The sequence below is a fragment of the Corvus moneduloides genome, chromosome 3 (genome assembly GCF_009650955.1).
Source record: "Corvus moneduloides isolate bCorMon1 chromosome 3, bCorMon1.pri, whole genome shotgun sequence".
Lineage (NCBI taxonomy): Eukaryota > Metazoa > Chordata > Aves > Passeriformes > Corvidae > Corvus > Corvus moneduloides.
In genome coordinates, this window is record NC_045478.1 from 11,931,152 (window position 1) to 11,945,858 (window position 14,707).

The 14,707-nt window shown below is 38.0% G+C and overlaps 1 long non-coding RNA gene across 3 annotated transcripts in view; it reads right to left on the bottom strand.

Moving 5' to 3' along the window:
- Positions 1-12,415: 12,415 nt before the first annotated feature.
- The window catches only part of LOC116441787, a 30,373-nt gene continuing 28,081 nt past the window's right edge, over positions 12,416-14,707 (bottom strand). For 2 of the 3 annotated variants that reach the window (XR_004239240.1, XR_004239239.1), the window contains exons 3-4: positions 13,071-13,280; positions 12,416-12,884 (exon numbers count right to left, since the gene is read on the bottom strand). This is a non-coding gene — a long non-coding RNA (uncharacterized LOC116441787). The remainder of the gene's footprint in view (positions 12,885-13,070; positions 13,281-14,707) is intronic. The other variant, XR_004239241.1, reaches the window with a different exon arrangement.

The following is a 14,707-nucleotide window of genomic DNA, read 5'->3' on the forward strand; positions in this document are numbered from 1 at the left end:
CTGTTAATCTATGTTTCTCCTCTTTTTCCTATGTTTTAATCATTTGTAGTTTCCTCCAAGCCAGAAAAGCCAGAAGGTGGTAGGGATTAAATGAGTCCTGGTTTATTTATGTGCAAGAAATAAAAAATGCACTTCCATAACTGCAATTTTTCTCTTTCAGCTCTATGAACCCCTGAAGAGTCACATCACTCAAGTTACTAGTTTTCAGTAAACAAGCAGCTGGATTTTGTTGTACTTATTCCTTCTTGATAATTAGTCTCATCTACTGTAATGATGTAGAAGAAAAATAAAATCTTGAGTAGTATATTTTTAACAGAAAATCTCATGTAAGAGACCTCTGAGACCATGCTTAGTGTCAACCTTTTAGTATTTTCCAGGATTTAGTTATGGAAACATCCACATTATCTATAGAGAATGATCCTGGTTTACAAAAGCAGAGCTGCTGGGTGTTGATTGTTTTCACACAGGTAATTTGCAATGAACAAATATTTTTTTCTGGAAATTTCTAGGACAAAACCAAGCTATTTCTTAACTTTCTTACCCCTGTTAAAAAAAGAAAAAAGAAAAAAAAAAAAGGACAGAGGAAAATAAAAGCTGTCTTGTACTTGCATGTCTGAACCTTGCTTCAGAGAGGAGACTTCAGCCTTTGCGGTGTGAGGCCAAGTGATTGCCTTCTAGGGGAAGATACCAGTTAGTCCCAGCAGCTTGACAAGTTACTGCCTTCACCCAGACCCTGTGGAAATCACCTCCCTCTCCTATGAATTGTTCCTCCATTGCTGCAGCCAAAATAAGCTGAGCTAGCAAAGACCTGTTTATTTTTCCAACCTCTTCAAATGGCAGCACTTGCTCAGGTCAGCAGAGGTGGCAACAGAAGGCACTGAGGGCACTGAGGAGGAGCAGAGGGCAACAGCAATTAGCAAGGGAAGCCTACAGGTTGCAGCTCTGATGGTGACATATTTGCAACCCGAGGAGTTTTCTCTTTAGAGGAGTAGCCACCTCTAAACCCCTGCTCCCTGTATAATCAGTAGTCTTGCACTATGCAGTTTCCTGCAGCTGAGTAAAGCTGTGTGAATTAATCAGTTACCATCTATTTTCTGCTCAAGAGGCATATAAAGCTAGATTCTCTTCTCATTAAATTAAAGTCCAAAACTATGTCCTCTGCCTCTAGATGTATAAAATTCCTTTCTTCCCTCCAAACTAAATGTGGCAACTAAAAACACCTTTAATTATCTCTCCCACTGACCTCTAATTGCTATCTCCGTGAATTTATGATCAAGAAAACATTTAATTTAATTTAATGGAGAGGTGCACGCTTACTTCAGAAATCTGAATATATTATAGATTACCAGATGATAAATTTGATAATGCAGCTGCTGTGTTCTGCTCAAACGAGAGAAGAAAACCACTATGAGGGTTTTCACTCACTGATTTCTCCTGGTATCAGATAGCTTTGTGGAAACAATTTTCATTTCAGTCACACAAAGAGTTTATTTGATCTGGCTTATTATTAAAAATTGAAAGTCTTGTTTTTTTCTGAGTTCAGTCAGGCTTCATTTCGCTCTATTGGCAGATTTAAATTTTCCCTAATCTTTGTTTTCTAATGGTCCATGGTATTCCTAAAACTTTTAACCTACTGCGCTTTTCAGATTTTTCTGTTTTACACTTGGAAGGTATCTGAAGGGATCTGTTTTATCTTAAAATAGGGTATAGGTTCACAAAGAAGCAACACAGCCTGCGGGATGACACTTCAAGTTGTTAAGAGGCTTTTTCTAAAACTGCATCTTATTTTTAGAAGGGATTGGCTTTCAGCTACTTTCTCCACATTTTACACCAACCCCTAACTCTTGTAAACCCTTGTAAGGCCTTTTCACAGCTCTCCACAGGAGCTTACCACTCCAGGTGACAAGACATGGGATTTCAGTATTTCTCACTCTTTGGAACAGGCTGTTCTGATTTCCGTGTGCGGACCCGGCTGGGACAGGGTGATGTGATCACACTCAGGAGCTCAGTCGGTGTTGAAAAAAGAGCAGCATGCCAAGAGCAGATTGAACGTATGTCAACAAGGCAGCACCAGTGCCACGCGCGTTGCAGCAATCACTCAGAGGGTGACAGGAAGCAGAAACAGGGGAGGGATAGAAAAGTGTTTGTTTGCTACTGCAACACTTCAGTAAAGCCACCACATCCCTGTGGCTACGCTGTGCGTGGTAGGGATCACACAAAGTCAGAGCCATCAGTGCAGCCTGGGGCCGGGAGCCAGGGCCCAGCCCAGCCCGGGGGGAGACACAACCCCTGCATGAGCTGGTATTTTTCCAGTTTTGAGTTAAAAATTCTGAAAATTCTTTGGTTTTGGGTAGGTTTGCATTGCTTTAATTAGAGAAAAACAGAACTTAATGGTCAGGGAGTGCAGATTGTATTGAAGTCACTACGGAATTGCTTATTATGAAATTATGAAATTATTTTGGGGTAATTTAGGATAAATTGTACTTTGTTCAGAGACTGTAGAACTACTTCTGATCAATTTTCTTTCTCTTTTTTTTCTTGACTGGAGCTCTAACTTTCTTGGATGTTTAAAATACATTTCTCTTTTTAGCAATAGTTTCTGCAAGGGTTGCATCTTGAAGACAATTGCTCAAATGCTAATGGAAAAGTCTGTTTGGAAAGACTGTGACACGAAATTTATAGCTTCTAAACTAAATACATGGTTATAATTTTTTTCCTAAGTTTTGTGTAAATATCCCAGTTTTTGAGAACTCAGCCTAAGCAGTCTGAGAACCCTTTATCGTTTCAGTACATTTATTCTAAGTCAAAATAATACATGGGACAGAAAGACTTCTTTGGAAACTCTGAATACAGATAAAGCTGGTGTGTTGTCTTTAATTGCACCTTGAGCTCAAAATACTTCCTCCAGGAATCACAGGTAACTGTTCTCAAACCCTCAGCTCTTAATTTGGTATTAAGTTCAATTTTTCTTACTTCTACTGCAGAATTGCTTAGTATGGAAATACTTAATTGCATTAAGATATTAAGATATTAATTGCACTAAGATACTGTAAGAGATAGTCTGAAGATCCCTCATCTGCCTCACGATCATCGCCAAGGACAGAGACTGAACACAGGAGTCCTGGCCTGGCTGAGGTGGGATGTCTGCCCACTGTTGCCTGCAGGTGAGCCCGCTGGGAACTGGTACCCAGTTCCTGAGGAAATTAGTGCGGGTCACGGTGGACTGCGCCGTTCTTGCTGCCCAGGCAGGAAGGACTGTGCTGAAGCGGAAGGGAATGACCTGTCCTGTACACCTGTCCTGTACCTGTTTCCCAAAGCAATGGGCCTCATAACAGTGGTTGGAGATTTCCCCACCTCTTGTACAGTTGCCCCTCGCTTCTGAAAAGGACTATAAAGGGACTTTCTAAATTAACCAAGATGAGATCTCCCCACGGAAAAAGACTAATCTATTGGCAGAAGACCACGAGGACTTCGACTCATCTGTTGGCAGCTATTACCCCCCTTTTCTTCCTCTCTACTCTTTTACTTTGTTTTCTTTATGTCTCTCACTCTCTCTCCTCTATCACATTGCTGTGTTGTGGGCACTTAATAAAGGTGCACTCTTTTGATTAAGACTGAAATCCCTTGTGTCCTTTTGCACTCTGAGATCTATAAATGAACCATCACGACCTTCGCTTGTATTAGCAGATCGTGACAGATACTAAGAAATACTAAATACTTAACTAATACTTAATTAATATTTAGTACTTCCCATAAGTAATACTTATGGAAACTCCAGTTCCATAGGAAACAACTGAGGCTTTTATTCCCTGAAAGGCCTCAGTAATATTTAGTGATATTATGTAAAATGTTACTGATACCCATTAGATGGATGAGGACTCTGATATCAAGGATTTTGGTACTTGGAAAAGAAAGATACTTTATCAAAGCACTGAATCGAAAAACTGAGAAAACCCCACAATCTTTATTGTGAACCCCTAGTTTTTTGGCTATGACAATTACTTTTTCTAGTGCCTCCTCCTGAATACATGATTCTGGAGTTTCTTCCTACAGTCCTTTAAGCTGAGACAATGCTAGTTCTGGCCAAACACACTCAGAACATAGAAAATCAAAATTTTGACAAATTTTTAAAACTTTCTTCTTTTAATCTTTCTTCTTTCTACTTTTCTTTCTCATCTACTGCAAATTAACGTACATAGTTAAATGATTATTACTGTTACTGTTCTAGTCAGCACAGCAGTCCCCAAAATGAGGACAGACTGGTGTCCTGAGGAAAGTTACTGGATTGCATAACTCTCTGTTCCTCTGAACAATTTCTCTGCCTGATCCAGGTGTTCTCACATCACAAGTGGGAGGGAGAAGGGGATTACTGGAGAGATGGCACACACTGAAGCTATTACAGAATCATAGGGTTTCAGGCTTGTAAGTTTTGTCCTGAAGTACAGTTATGTAACTGTAAAAATAATTGGCAATCATGAAGAAAGTTGAAAGGATATGTAGCAACACTGTGCAGTATCATGTTCTGATTATTTGTTGTTTAGCAGCATTAAAGATGAAAATATTTTCCGTAGAAACTATTCACATCTAAGCAACATTAAAACATTATTGTTCGCACTTAGGAGAAAATCTCAGGGGTTAAAAAACTGGCCCTGCTTTCTCCTGGGCTACAGAACTTATTCAAATGTTCATCTAGAGACACCTCTAGGGACCTGGCTAAACAATATGACTCTGCAAGGGCTTTGACCTTGATGAGACAGACCTCTAGATGAAAAATAATAATAAAAGCTGTAAATTGCTAGTAATTGGAGAAGAGCTGGCTTTGCGGAACTCTAATGAATGCAAACATAATTAAACCTCTTAAGATAGCATCACTGGCTGCAAATTTCTAATAAGTATAAACATAATAAAGTCTCTTTAGATGGTGTCATTCCTAAGTGCTAGGCACTGGCTCATGTGAATAGCATGGATATGAGGAACATTTGTGCAGACGAGATGGCTCTCGTAGCCTCTTAAAAAGTCTGCTGGGATCCCGAAACATGGTTGGGGTAATGGTCTATTTATCAAAACTGAACAGGGACTTGAAGCTTATTAAATGAGAACTCATGTGTGATTTAAAGCTGGAAATCACAAACTCTGAATTCTGTTAGGCAGCCCGACAATAAGTCCTCCATATATTATTTTATTAATATTGGGGGGGGGGGTAATACTAATGTATCTTATGCATCCTATAGCACTACAAAATTAGAATGTGTGGATCAGTGTTAATTGAATTTCTTAAAAACCTTAATGGAAGAAACTGAGGTCACTATAGCGACAATGCTCAAGGTTATTTTTGCTTTATGAGTAGGAACTTACATACATTCTTAGAGGAGAACAGCAAGTTAGGATGCAGGTTCACAAAAAAAATTTATTTTTGTATTATATTCTCACATGAAAAGTTAGAATGAAGACAACCTCTGTTTATTAGAATTTTGAAACATAATTCAATAAAGTTCAGAGAGAGGGGAATATTATCACTGTATTTGTTGCTGTGCATCTGCACTGTGAAAGAAGTGTTCCTGTTAACCATAAGCTTTGAGCTGGCAACTCTCCCTTTATTTTATTTTTCTAAAATGAAATAATGCATCCCTCCTGATCTTTAAGAGATACAAGATAGAAAAGATTAAGAAAAATCCCCTTCCTATAAACTTTCAATTCTTAATGAGACATAGGGAATTATTTTTACTTTATGATTGAATGAAGATGGACAGTTTATACCACTAGAATTTAACTAGATCTGAGCATTTAAATGAGCTAGATGCTGGCATCTAAATGATCATTCATTTGGTGCAGTATTTCTTTACCAAAGTAGAGTCCTGCCAGATTTCAAATGGGAATGTGTTTTAATGGAAATGTTTATTTCAGCATTTGACAAGAAAAGTAAAAAATTTCCATCTCTTGTTTATCTTTGAAACTCATTTGTGAGGGGGTTTTAGATGAAAAATTATACATTTTTAAATTATGTATATATAGCAGTAATGTAAATTTTTATTCAAAATTATAAAGTCAAAATACATCATCCAAATTAAACATTTCAAATCAGTGGGAGCAGAATTCCTTTTCTAATGGAGATCTTAGTCTTCCTTTACTGTGTGATCCACCTCATCTGTTGGGTTTGCCAAGTGCAGGACACGGTTGCCCACTCCATTTGTAGCACAGGAATATGTAGCCAGGCATTCTAGCATCTCTGTGTGAAAGCACTTGGAGGCTGGCAGAATAGCTACAAATTGTGCTCTGGCTATTCTAGAGCTTCAAAGACTGTCAATCATATGTAGTTTGTCTAGGAGATAAAATGCATATCGTGTTTTTCACATCAAAGCAAGTCTTAATTGTTTCCCTTACTTTCCAAACTAAGTATTTGTTTATACACATATTTGCATATTGCATATTTTTCATTAAAAATAAACCATTTTCATCAAGTTAGTCTCAGTTTTGACCTCTGTGAAGTCAAAAATCATATATATTCCTTAGAATGTATTTGTGTGCATATTTTATGAAAGCATTGTGTCCTTATGGAATTGATAAATTGAGTATACACAAACTGCTTTGAAATATATTTAGTAAGGAACTATCTGTTTATTACTGCATAGATTACTTGCTGACAGTAAACAATTTTTTAGATAAAAGAACTTCCAGTGAGGGTTAAAACTAATTGATTTTTGTTTGTTTGTTTTTTCATTGTAAAGCCTTAGGAAGCTTGAAAAGATTGCTTTAGTCAATTTGCTGAAGCGGGCTTTCATTAGAGATATACTGAGAAGTGCTTTAATCAGTACATAAATCCACCAGTTTCAGATAATTGGTGCTAATCATCATTTCTCAACATAAAAGGACTTGAGCAAGGACTTTTGTCAACAGCAAAGTTGAATGATACACAAAGGCACAAGGCCTTTCAGTCACCTTTCAAGATCATCCTCACTCATAGAACAGAGCTGTTCACTGTGCTGAACTTGTGCTAGACATACCAAAGGCCACAGACTAACAAAAATTACATTCCTGGAATTATGAATCTTGGCCATCTTGCAAGAAATCAGCTGTCCAGTGTAGACACCCACCTGCATTTCCATAACAGGAAAACAGGACAGGTGGCAACTCTATCCATCTAAGGCACTGAGTGGCTTGTGTTCAGGCAACTGTACTTACTCCCTCCTTACCAAAGCAGAGTAATTGCATCCAGTCTACTTTCTTTTGGATGCTCCTGGGTCCCTCCTCACCCCTCAGCAGTGACCAAACATTGTTTGGGAAGCACATGAGTTTAGACTGCCCACAGTTTTGCCATGAAGTCCGGCAGCAATTCAGCGCCATGTTTTGTGTTCTATTACAGATGTGGTTCATTTTTGCAAAGGTTGAGGTGCCTGACAAATACTGTCCAAGATACTCCAGCCATTCAAAAAAACATGGGAACTGGGAAAAAACTGGAATCTGTTCTCTTCTATCAGGTAGTAATGGAGCATAAGGATGAGAAAATCCTTGCTTTTTTTAAGAAGTGTTGGCTATCATGTTTGAATATATACTAATTATTTCTTAGATCATTTGCTTGAAAAGAAAATTGGTGAGTCCAATATCTTTTTTTAGCCCTGAAAAACTCAAAGGCCCAACTCTCTGTCTATTAAAGACTAGACTTCCCTCAGGTCATTCTGGAATGAAAAAAAACCAGAGAGGATTATCTTGCCTTGCTCTCACTAAAAATGGTCAGTTGTACAGCAAAAAGAATTACTCATATGTGACAGAGAAGAAAAAATTGTGTTACTTCACAGTGGGACATCAGATTGCAGTAGGACAGCTGTGAAGTAACCAACTGTTCTGGAATGCAGCCTCGCCGCCCACTTACATTGAGAGCCAGAACAGGAAGCTCCAAGCACACCTTGTACCTTGTTGCAGACCTTGATCATAAGATTTGGGCTATAATTGTCTAAATGGTTCTCCTGACCCAAACAATAGGCTTTTTGGTTAGGATTGTTACCAGCCATGGAAGTGTTCTAGGTTTGAATCCTTTCAAGGTCAAAAAGGGAATTCAACTGGTCTCTTTTCTTCAGCATAAGTGCTTTAAATCATAGTTTATGATATAAAAGTTGGGAACAGTATATCTATGTTGTTTTAAAGGTAGAACCCTGCAGTGAATTTTTCAGCCAACTAAATCAAATGTGAGTTTTCTAGGACAGGTAGAAGAGGTCTCAGCAGACTTGGATAAATGAATGCCGTGTTACTAGACACATCTAGTCCATGAAGTTGGGTTGTTGAATCAGGTTTTTGAAAACAAGTATTGTTGGGGAGGATGAAAGTTTGGTAAGAAAGTTTCACAGGTATGTAGGCTTGGCAGAAAGATCTCTGAATGTAGAAACTGGGGATGAGATAGAAATGAAAGCAAGTTTTGATATAGAGTAAAAGATGTTTTGCTGAAACAGTGATCGCTGAGTAACTGAGAAGGCAAAGGTTGGAGATGAGTTGGAAGGAGATTTTTAGGAGTAGGACAAAGGTATGTGACTACAAACAAAGACATGTTTTTTCACCAAGTAAATAAGTCTCAAGAGCATAAGTAAATAGAAAACATGTCTTTACCAAATAGAGAGATATGGCAGGCAAACAAGAAATGTCGAAGTAGGAAGAAAAAGAGAAATCTGAGCATTTTCCATTGTAAGCTTAAATTGTAACTTACTTACTCTTGTGATTGGATAATAATGACTATAATATGGTGATGGTAGTAGTTATGATAGGCTATAGGCAAATGTAAAGGTATTGTGTATGGTGCTTATTGGTTGTTATGTATTAAGATACTCTGCAAAGAAAAGTATATAATGCTTTGTAACTTGAACAGAAAACAGCTTCAGGTATGCCTACAGCTGGAGCTGGCAGCTGTAGGGCTGGCTCTGGATCCCCACTCCCTGAAATGCTGTAACTTCACCCATGCAAGAAACGGTTTTCAAGAGAGCCGCCTGAAGTCCAGACATCCTTAGTGAAACTTTCTCCTATAAAGTATGTTAGATTTAAAAATACAAGTAATTTTTTACACATTTGAGATTTAAATTATTTAAATCTGGCTTTATACCTCTCAGATGGCTTCCATGAGAAACAGATGGCATAAGTCTAACAATAATGTACAGGACATGGTCTCCCTTGTAAAGTAATTTTAAAAATTTCAGTCACAGATTTCAAAGATTGGCAAATGTTGCACCAACATGTTTCTAGAAATTGTTCCACAGGACAGGAAGCATTCTTCATCCAAATGTCTGATTTTAAGGCATTTTTTAATGTTAAGAACATAATCACCACCTTCTTGGAACAGAGCCATATTCCATGCTGTCTGCCAGGGACCAGTGTTAGAGGCATAGTGTCATAATGTTGCATCTGACAAATCAATGCATAATCGTTACCAATGCAAAATCTTGCTGATTTTGGCTATACAGTAATCTGTTTAAAATCATATTCCTCTTATGTATCATCTTATACAGGCTTCATTTTTAATTATCCACTTTGTAAAATATAAATCAAGTTTTTGAACAAAATACCATCTTCCCCAGAATCAGCTATTCTTCTGCAAGATGAAGTAATCATCTCTCCACTGCAAATATGTCTGAAATGCTGTGGTCAGGAAAAAGATAGGTCAGAATAGATGGCCATTGTGGTGTTTTCTGGTGTAAAATCTTTGCTACATAATACTGTAATCATGCATTGTATGATCTTAAACTACCTGAAATCCATGTGAGCTTAGCTAAATTAATGCACTGGCTTTACAGCCCATGTTGTCTTCCATGTTGCAAAGTTCAGCTGGCAAACTATAACAGGATGAATTTAGGGCTTTGTTAGGCGTTTCTGAATGGAGAGAACATAATGTTTTCAAAGTAGAAGGTAGAGCTTTAGCCACCTGTCTCCAGTTAGACTGAGTGACTGCAAGATTAAAATGCCATCTAGCTCACTGCGAAAATACGTCCCATAGCATCTCGTTTTAGCTCAGGAGCATTAATGCTAATAACAGACCAACAGAGAATCAATTTTATTTTTATACTCTCAGTGATTAAATATTTTATACAGAGCTCTGGCAGCACTTTCAAAAACTCTCAAACACAAAATTGGAGTTGAAAACATGTACTGGCACTGAGAAAAACTGCATGTGAAACAGTTTTTGCTAATTGAATGACTAGCACAAATGGTAGCCAAGAGAAGTACGTTCACCAGAAATATTCATATGAAGCAGAATATGAAATCAAAAAGGCTGTGAAATAACTATGCTGACAAGTAATGATTTCAAGTTAAATTATCAGACTGGAATGATATTATTATTGTTGTTGGTTTTGTTATCATTGTTATTATTATTTTGAGTGCATGGCTACTTTGCCCTTTAAAAAGTCTATGCAAAACTGGCCAGCACTTTGGTTACTACTATGCACAAAATTCAGTAACTGGTATTGATGCCAAATTTACTTTCTAGACTTACTCTATTCTTATTCTGAGTTCCAAGGCTCCAAGGCTGTAACACCCTTAAGAAATCAAGTGCAAGTCATAACCTGTAATGCACAGTCTTTCCACTTGATAGTTAAATATTATTTCTGCCAAACTCACACCTTGAAGGTAAAAAGATTAGCAAATCTGGGCCATCCGGATAGAAATGTTAACTATGGAGATACTGCTGAAGGTATCATTATTATATTTAGAGTCTTCAAATGTGAATTTCCTTTTTAAATTTCGGGTGTTCCATTTCAATGTACAAACAGGTCCATTTACATTAATGATAGCCAAGATTTTCTGTGTTGATTAACAAGTGCTCCTGTTTAAATTCCTTTCTAGAAAAACAGGCTGAAATAGACTGAAAGAGAGTAGCCATTGAATCAGACCCAGAGATTTCTACCTCACATTTTTCATGCAAGATTCTGAGCCTAAACAGAACAGTTAGGACTGTCTTTGCTACCTCATACAGTAATATACTTTAGAGATGCTAATTCCAGAGAAAGTTAACAAGCCAAGTACTAGACTTTTTCACAGCAAGGGTCTTTGAATTATCTTTACATCAATGCACATTTTTTTCAGATAACAATAATTCATAATCATTATATGGGAGAAAATCTAACAGTCTGCATTTGGTATACAAAACACTAGAGATGCTAATTTTATAGAAGCATTTATATTAGAAAAAACATGTTGTTTCCCTTTCTGCTCCTTAGTGCTGAAGCATTTAATCTCTTACTGCCTTTGGAAAAGTAACACCTCCCATTTTCAAATGGAGCAGATCAGACATGCAGAACTGAATCCCTGAGTGTCTATAAAGTACAAATTCAGCTTCAGATCTTGTGATGCCCTGCTCCAGCTCTGGAAACAGCAAAGACTGTAAATTACATTACCATGTTGAGAATTATAATATGTAACCTCCCCAGGTGGTGCAGAAACACTGTGGCAGAGATGGACACAGACCTCACATCTTTTCTATACGTTTACATCGTATTTGATCCTTCAGCACTGTACTCTACATAAAAGAATAAATTTCAAAAGGAAAGGACATAAATGGTCTATTTGTATTACCATTATTTTGAACAACATAACTCCAATGCTATTCCCTGTTAAAAAGAAAGTCTATCATATAAGCCAGGACAGTATTTGAACAAATGGATCCAAATGACCAAGTGCATGAAATATAATTCAGTGTTGCACAATTTAAGTCATTGAAAACACCAAAGTATAGAGGACCCTGTACAGATGACTAGCACAACTGTGTTTCGGCCCTGATGAATAAAGGAGCTTTCCATATCTTCTAAATGCCAGTGGGGCTGTAGAATTGCTCTTAATGAACTCCTTGGCATTTCCTTTCAATATGCCTTTGTGTTTGTTGGATTTCTTGTCATGCCAGCCCACTGCCATCTCCTCTGCTCACTCAGGCAGCTTTACTCTTATCACTCATCACCTGAATTTTGTGCAGAATCATCAGTACTGGAGAGTTTCTGATACTGCTAGAGGCACAGCAAAGGAACTTTTTATTCTTGTGCACCTGCTGCACATTTATTTGCCTTTCTTTACAGAAGATTTATACTAACTCTGGAGAATACCAACACACTCCAATTAAACTGCATAGGGTCATAAAATATCCTGAGCTGGAAAGGACACAGAAGCATCATTGAAGTTTGACCCACTAGGATCATGAAGTTCAAACTATGGTCCTGCACAGGACACACCAAGAGTCACACCATGTGACTGAGAGCATTGTCCAAACACTTCTTGAGCTCTTTTGGCCTGGTGCTGTGACCACTTCCCTGAGGAGCCTGTTGCAGTGCCCAACCACCCTCTGGGTGAAGAACTTCTTCCTGACATCCAACCTAAACCTCTCCTGACTCAGCTTCATGCTGTTTCTTTTGGTCCTGTCCCTGGTCACCACAGAGCAGAGATCAGTCCCTGCCCCTCCTCTTCCCCTCACAAGGAAGTTGTAACTGCAGTGAGGTATCCCCTCAGTCTCCTCTTCTTCAGGCTGAACCGCCTCATATGGCTTCCTCTCCAGATGCTTCCCCACCCTCGTTGCCCTCCTTTGGATGCTCTCCTATAGTTTAATATTATTAATATTCAATAATATTGCTGTGACCACTTGCCTGGGGCTGATAAGGTTTGCCTTGTGCTTTACCTCACAGTCATTGGCACGTTTACATGCAACATCTTTGGGCATCCAGACGTTTAGGAAGTAGCTGGCTCACATACTTCTGGAAAAATGTGTCCTTTGCAATGATATGCCACCACAGCCAGGCAGAAGAGCTGTACAAGTTTCTTTGCTGAATGGCCTTCAAAAGAAAGAATGAGCTATGTAGACAGGCTGAACAAAAACAGCCTGCAAGGGCAATGACTGGGTGTATAAACTCATGTCTGGCAGCACTGACCTGTTAGAGAAGAACACATGGTAATTTTTCAGTTTGAGGTTCTTTTACTAGAATACCTAAATGTGAGGTATAATATACGTGTCTAGCTTGACAAAAAGTGACAAAAGCATAAATATTTATTTAACATTTTGCCTTTCACTTTTTTCTGGACTTTTGCTTCAAATTTAAATCAGTTTTTGCACTTACCTGGAAATATCTTGGAAAGCACTTATATTTAATATTTTAGATGTTCCAGTTTTTAAAGAGGGAACCAACCAACAAATCCTAAAACCTGTGTGTCAGGCTATTACTGTTATCTTCAAACTTCAGCAGTCTCTGCTTGTGGAGTCTCAGCTGCAGACATCGCAGAAATGTGTGCAGTCCAGAGACTTCAAGAGAGTTACAGCACAGCTGGTTCTGGGAAAAGGAAAAAAAGACTTGTAATATCATGGTGGTACATCCAAGGAAAATTTGTAAAAACTATTTCCAGCACCATGGCCCTGTGTGGATGTCAGAGTGTGGTTGCTTTCATCTTGTCGGAGCAACACTCCTTTGTGCACTATAGACATATTTCATTCTAAAAGAGCAGTCTGACCATTTTTTACTTTAAATTAGAGGAAATTGCAATAATATAGAGAAAAAGTTGATATTATGCACTTTCACAGCCCTCCTAATATTTCCCCATTGCTGTCTAGCAGTTACAACCAGTCATTCCATGTATTTTCACACAAGGAAAACAGGTAAAAAATTAGTAACCTTTCCAGTAACAGAGATGGCACTCTGACACAGGTTCCTTTTGATAATGCCATAACCCTAACTGATTTGTCTCAGTTAGAGATAAATATAAAACCAAATAGAAGATAATTTAATGTCTGGAAAATGTATCAACTGCCCAGTGGATATTTATAAAATAGGCAGGCAATGAAAATTTTGAGTGTTTTTTTCTGACTTTCTGGGCTTTTAGCCATTTGCTTCTTTCTGCTTTCCTTGCATCTTGCTGTGAAGTTATGTGTGCCTCAAAGTCAGGAAGGAGTGCACTTAAAAGTGCAGTGGAAGATGCACTTAAAAGAGCTGTGTCTGCTGGTTTTGAACCTGAAGCTAAAATAACAAATTTTTTCTTCCTCAGCAAGTAAAAGGCTAGTAATGATACAGTTGTTTTCTCAAATCTAAAAGTAAGAAAGAAAAATGGCAAAGCCTACTGTTGTAAGTTTTGGTGACAATAAACCCCCATCCAGTTAAAGAGGAGCCCTCACTGCTGCAGGGGTCAGCATTTATAGATGTCAGGTAAATTCACATATGAAAGGAAACCATCAGGTCAGAGTTGGCCACAGTGTGGAGAACCACTAGACATGCTGACAATAGAACAGCAACAGTTCCTTTTTTTATCCTTAATTCAACCTGACGTACATCAATTGTACTGTTCAGTTGTACTGTAAAGACTTAGTGTCCCATTGCTTCAAAATGAAATAAATATTGTGCTTCATGAAAGATCTCTGTATAATATTATATTTAGAGATTTACTTTACTTTTTTCCTAGGCTCAGGAACCGACCCAGGACAGGCATGCAAAATGGATTATATCTTCTGTATGTCAAGGGATCAGGAAAAACAAAACCCAGTTTTGTCATTTATTTTTCTCTGAAACTGAGAGATATAAAACATACAAAATTTATAGACAAAACAAGTGAAAATACCCTCCATAAGAAAATATATATCATAATAAAATACACAAAGCAAGATGAGTTAAATACAGAGGTAGATGACTTGAATCCGTGATAATTGGAGAGTCACTCCATCCCCTGTTGGAAGTTGTTCCTGGTCTGACCCTTGCATCAGAATAAAGAA